Source organism: Monodon monoceros, unplaced genomic scaffold, assembly GCF_005190385.1.
Source record: "Monodon monoceros isolate NGI ecotype Baffin Bay Population unplaced genomic scaffold, NGI_Narwhal_1 Super_Scaffold_21, whole genome shotgun sequence".
Taxonomy (NCBI): Eukaryota; Metazoa; Chordata; class Mammalia; order Artiodactyla; family Monodontidae; genus Monodon; species Monodon monoceros.
In genome coordinates this window covers 114,852,570-114,859,556 of record NW_021703778.1, presented here as the reverse complement: position 1 = coordinate 114,859,556, position 6,987 = coordinate 114,852,570, and positions in this window count along the sequence as shown.

Sequence of the window (6,987 nt, the reverse complement as noted above, 5' to 3'; positions counted from 1 at the left end):
AGTTTAGCCTCGCCTACCTTACACATGCTCAGAACTCTTACATTAGCCTACAGTTGGACCAACTCCTCTAACACAAAGTTTATTTTATAATAAAGTGTTGAATATCTCATATAATTTATTGAATACTGTACTGAAATTGAAAAACAGAAGGGTTGTATGGGTATAGAATGGTTGTAAGTATATTTGCTGTTTACCCTCATGATCTCAAGTCTGACAGGGAGCTGTGGCTTGGGACACTGCCCAGCATCACAAGAGTATCCCACCACATATTATTAGCCTGGGAAATTATCAAAATTTAAAGTACAGTTTGGAAGTAAAAATTCGAAGTACAGTTTCTACTGAATACTACATACTGCTTTCCCACCACAGTAAAGTCAAAAAATCATTAAATCGAACCTCGTAAGTCAGGGACCACCTGTACAACTTTTTTCTTGTACCACCTATCTCCCAGTTAATTTCTTCCAAAAGGAAAAAAAATCTTAGACTTTTCCAAAAATTGCTCAGCATACAATAATATTTCTCATTGTAAGTACTTTTGTTCATTAAATGAACACTATTATCACCTCAAAGGAAACTGATTCCATGATGTAACCATTAGTCTTAGTTTTGCTAAGTATTCTTGTGGGAAGATTGTGAAAAATCTGTAGAAGCTAAACCACAGTGCATTGTAAACGTCTGAATCTTGACTATTCTCTAGGAAGCAGTGAGGTCTATGTGAATGCACTCCATTTCCAGCACCAGGTGTTGAATAGATGCTCAATAAATGTAGAGTGAAAGACTATTATCAGTCCTTAAGAGAGTAAAAGAAATCAGCTTAAAGTTCTTCTCTTAGTAATGAAAGGCAAGGACTACCACTCAATCTCTAATGCCCCATATGTCTTCCCTTTACTTAATAAATAGGCTTTCAGGGACTTCCCTGGCGTTCCAGTGGTTGGGACTCCACGCTCCCAATGCAGGGGGCACAGGTTCGATCCCTGGTCGGGGAACTAGGATTCCGTATGCCGCATGGCATGGCCATAAATAAATAAAGAGATAAAGAGATAAATAAAGAAATAGGCTTTCAATAAATGTTTCCTAAATTGAATAACTCAAAAGACAAACTGAGATTGTTAACATTGATATGTTGAGAGACTAACTTGTTTGGGTTGATTTAGAAGTAGTAATGCACTTCCCTAGTGGCGCAGTGGTTAAGAATCTGTCTGCCAATGCAGGGGGCATGGGTTCGATCCCTGGTCCGGGAAGATCCCCTATGCCTCGGAACAACAAAGCCCATGCACCACAACTACTGAGCATGCACTCTAGAGCCTGCGAGCCACAACTACTGAAGCCTGTGTGCTCTAGGGCCCACATGCCGCAACTACTGAGCCCACATGCTGCAACTACTAAGCCCATGTGCTGAAACTACTGAAGCCCAACACAGCCAAAAATAATAATAATAAAAGTAGTAATAATCTATAAGCATCGTTGAGATGGTCTTAAGTATAACAAAGGTACAGAAAAGTGCACAAGTCGTAAGTATACAGTTCAGTGGATTCCCACAAATATAACCATTACCCAGGTGAAGAAAGAACTTTACCAGCAACTTAGAAGTTTCCTTCAAGCCCCCTTTCAATCTTTAACCTCTCTATTCTCCCTGAAGACAGCACTATCCTGATTTATAACACCATAATTTCTAAAACCATAGATTAGTTTTTGAAATTTGTGTCAATGGGATATTGGGTTGGCCAAAAAGTTCATTCGGTTTTTCTGTAAGATGTTATGGAAAAACTCAAACAAACTTTTTGGCCACCTCAATGATATGTATTTTTACCTGGCTTCTTTTGCTCAGTATTGTAGTTGTAGAAGGTATCATGTTGATGATGTAGCTGTGGATCATTTATTTTAATTGCTGAACAGCATTCCATGGTATGAATATGCCACAATTTGTTTATTCCACTGTTGAGGGAATTTGGGTTTTTACAGATTGAGCCATCTATAAATAACACTGCTAGAGACATTATGTACATCTGTTGGTGAAGAGTGCATACTTTTCTATTGGATTTATACCTAGTGATAAAATTGCCTGGATATAGGATATGCAGAAAAATGTACTTCAGCAGATATTGCCAGTTTTCTAAGGTGGTTTTACAAATTTACTTTCTCACCAGCAATATACGAAATTTCGCTTTGCTCCATAACCTTACCAACAATTGGCATTGTCACTCTTTAATTTTAGCTGTTGTGGTGAGCATCTATTTCTGGACTCTATTTGTCTGTTTTATACTTTCACTAGTATCACAGTCTTAGTTACTTTAGTTTATAAAATAAGTCTTCACTTTGTTTTTCGTCAAGGATTTAGTTCTGTACCTTTTCTATTTCCATATACATTTTAGAGACACTTGTCAATTCTTCTACACCCCACCTCTCCCTTCCCACACACACTTGTGGAATCTATACTGGAATTGCACTGAATCTATAGATCAACTGGATGGAAACTGACATTTTTATAATAGTATTTTAATGATTGAATCTGGTACATTCTTTCACTTAATTCTTCTAAAATCTCTCTCAATAATCTTTTATAGTTTTGTGTAGTTTTTTTTTCCTGTCCAATTTTCCTACCATTTATTTTTTCTTCTTGCCTTATTGCACTAGAGTTGTCTATTCTGCAAAATATTGAATAAAGGCAGAGAGAGTGATTATCCTGTTTTGTTCCTAATCTCAAGGGGAAAGTGCTCAACATTTTACCATTGTGTATCATTTTTATACATTGCTGGATTTGATCTTTCAACAGTTTAAGGTTTTACATTTATGTTTGTGAGTGAGTTGCACTGTAATTTTCCCTTTCTTCTAATATCCTTGTGTCATATTGCTATCAGGGTTATATAGGCCTCATTAAATGAGCTAAGAAATGTTCCCTCTTCTGCTCTCTGGAAGGGTTTGTGTAAAATTGATAGATCCACTGATGAAATAACTGGGGCCTGGAATTGTTTCCTCTGCTCCCTGTTTCCTCCTCCCCTCAGGGGGAAAGTTCTGAATTATCTTCAAAGGAGCAAAAATAAGGCCATCATTTGACTTCTCAACAGAAACAATGACAACAGAAGACAATAAAACAATGTCTTCACAGTACAGAAAGAAAATACCCACCAACATAGACTTCTACACTGAGCGAATAAATCCTTCAAAAATGAAGATGAAATAAAGGAATTTTAGGATAAATAAAAACAGAGAACTCATCACTGCAAGACCAACATTAAAGGAAATACTAAAGAATGTTTAGGCAGAAGGAAAATGATCCCGGATAAAAACTTGAAGGTGCAGGAAGGTATAAAAAGCAATGGAAAATGTAAATGAATACTGAAAGTATGAATCCATAACAATGTGTTGTGAGGCTTAAAAAATATATAGACAAACTATATGAAAAAATTAGCATATAAATGGAGTAAAATTTTCTAAGGGTCTTACATCATGCATGGATGCATGTTGTAAGTTCTAAGAAAACCTCTTAAGAAACAGTAAAAGAATGTACCAATAGAGGGGGATAATAAAATATTAATAATTATTCATTCAGTTCAAAAGAAGTCAAGAAAGAAAAAGAAACATAAGAATAGGCAAGAAAAATAGAAGGCAATTAGTAAAATGGTGAGATTTAAATCTAAATATGTCAACAATTAAACTTAGGCAGACTACTCCAAATAAAAGACAAAGGTTACCATATTGGTTTTAAAAAAATATCTTGCTTATAAAACACATCTTTAATATAAGGATCATGGAAAGCTTGAAAGTAAAAGTATGGAAAAGAAATTATGCCAACACTATCCCAAATAAAGCTGGAGTAGCTATACCAATATCAGGTAAAGTAGACTTTAAGACAAAAATATTGTTAGAAATAGAGACGTGAAAATTCTAAAAGGGTCAATTCACAAAGAAGATGAAGCAATTTTAAATTTATATGCACTACATCAGCCTCAAAAATACATAAAATAAAACTGAAAGGAGAAAGACAAATCCATGAACTTAGTGGGAAATTATAACATGCCTCTTGTAACTGATAGTCAATAAAGAAGCAATAAGGATATAAAAGATTTAAGCAATACAACCAATAAAAAGGACCTAATTGACATAAACTGCAAATAGCTACAGAATCAATACTTTGTTCAAGGCCATATATAATAGTTACCAAACTAATCATATGCAAGGCCTAACATAATAGCAATTCTCAACAAAATTTAAACAATTGAAATTATACAGAATATGCTCTTTAACGACAGTGGAATTACACTACAAATCAGGGGACTTCCCAAGTGGTCCAGTGGTTAAGACTCTGTGCTTCCACTGCAGGGGGCATGGGTTTGATCCCTGGTCAGGGAACTAAAGATCCCACAGGCCACGCAATACAGCCATAAATAAATAAATAAACTACAAATCAATAATAAAAAGGTAACTAGAAAATTCCCATACATTTGGAATTTGTATTTGGTTTTTCAGAAGTTTTACCATGCTCAAGTGGTTTTATTTATCCCACTTGAGGTTCAAGACTATGGCCTTATTGTGTTTCTTCAGTTGTGCAAGATCCTCAGCCATTATTCACTGACCATCTCTGATCTACCGTTAAATTTGGCCACTGAATTCTTAATTTCAAAGTGTTTCTCAGTTCTAGAATTTCCATTTGGCTCTTTTTTAAAACTAGTTTTCCATTCTCTGTTTAAATTCTATTCCTTGCGTATATTAAAGTTATTTTTCAAAAGTCCAGGATAACACCATTATCAGGATTCCCTTTGGCTCTGTCATCTTTGTATCTGTTGTCTTTCGACTACAAGGTCTTATCTCCTTTTATTCTTAGTTATGTTTGATCATATACGAAAAATTGCATATAAACTTGAAACACTGGTGATGTCATCGTCATACAAAATTTAACTTTGCTCCTGCAAATCCCAGATAACAATCCAACAGGTTCATTCAGTCCCTTTGAAGACTGGTCTATTTCTGGTTCATCTTATTCCTAGAGTATAGCACTTTGGGGTTCCAACCCAAAGCCTGGGGTGTGGGAGGCTTAAAAGGGCTCCCCTTTTTAATGGCTGTTGAACTCAAAATTTTGTCTGCCTGGCACCTTGATTCTGTACAAAGATCTGTTTTCAGCATCTTGGCAGCCTCTTCCATAACAGGATCTAGGGGAAAAATAACCCCAAACACCAGGCACCTGTTTGGGTTTCCTCCTTTCTCAGATTTTGGCCCTATAATTCTATAGTACCTTAATGGTTTTCTGAAGGTTTCAGATTTTCATATCTATACTTCTACACACACACACAGAGCTTTTCTAGTTCTCAGTGGGAGGATAGGTCCAATTTAACTACCTTAACTGGAAGTGATACATATCTCCAACTCTCTTCAATCATCTTACCCCCATCACTCTCCTGAAACTGCTTTTTTTAAAAAAAATTATGTTATTCAAGTATAGTTGATTTAGGGACTTCCCTGGTGGCGCAGTGGTTAAGAATACGCTTGCCAATGAAGGCGACATGGGTTCAATCCCTGGTCCAGGAAGATCCCACATGCCACGGAGCAACTAAGCCCATGGGCCACAACTAATGAGCCTGTGTGCCACAACTAATGAGCCTGTGTGCCACAACTACTGAAGCCTGCGCGCCTAGAGCCCATGCTCCACAACAAAAGAAGCCACTGCAATGAGAAGCCCGCACACCGCAATGAAGAGTAGCCCCTGCTCGCTACAACTAGAGAAAGCCCATGCACAGCAATGAAGACCCAATGCAGCCAAAAATAAATATTTTTTTAAATTATAAGTACAGTTGATTTACAATTGTGTTAATTTTTGCTGTTCAGCCGTGATTCAGTTATACGTATATATATACTTGCATATTCTTTTCCATTATAGTTTATCACAAGACATTGAATATAGTTCCCTGTGCTATACAGTAGGACCTTGTTTATGAAACTTTTTCTGAAGGTCAGTAATGACCTATGTTGCTAAATTCAGTGATTCTTACTCTTCATTTTCATTAACCCATCAGCATCACTTCACATTATACTGCTGCCTCCTTGAAACACTTCCTTCCCTTCCCTTCAAAAACACCACTCTCTTCTATTTCCTTATTTCTCTGGCTTCTGCTCTTTTGCTGGTTCCTCTTCAGCTCCCCATCCTCTTAAAAGCAGAAGTGCCCAGGGCTGTCATTACAACTCTTTATACTTACTCCTTCATGATCTTACCACTGATACACTTAGAACTCTCAAATTTACATTTCCAGTAAAGTGCCTCCTGAAACCAAATGATATGTCTAGTTTCTTCTACTTTGCATCTTCACTTCGATGTCTAATAGGAATCTCAAACTAAGCCCTTGACCCACTCACCTTCACTATCCTCAAACCTGTTCGTTTATCCTGGTCTTTCCCATTTCAGCTAATGGCAATTCACTTCTAGCTGCTCAGGTAAAATCTTCAGTCATCCCTGACTTCTCACACAACATAGTCCACCAGAAAATTCCTTGGGGACTATCTTAAAAATATATCCAGAATCTGATAACCACTTCTACTGCTACCATCCCGGCCTAAGTTACATTTTGCCTAATTATTCCAATAGCTCCTTAACTATTTGTTTCTGCTCTTGGTCCCATTTAGTCTTTCCTCAGCACAGCCCAGAGTAGTACTGTTAAATTCTATCATTTAACTCCCCTGTTCAAAACCCTCTAATGGGGAATTCTCTGGTGGCAAGAGTGGATAGGAGTTTGTCTGCCAATGCAGGGGACACGGGTTTGATCCATGGTCCAGGAGGATCCCGCATGCCATGGAGCAACTAAGCCTGTGCACAACTACTGAGCATGCGCTCTAGAGCCCGTGAGCAACAACTACTGAAGCCCATGCACCTAGAGCCCGTGCTCCACAATAAGAGAAGCCACTGCAATGAGAAGCCCCTGCACCGCAAAGAAGACTAGTCCCCCGCTCGCCACAACTAGAGAAAGCCCACACGCAGCAGTGAAGATCCAACGCAGCCAA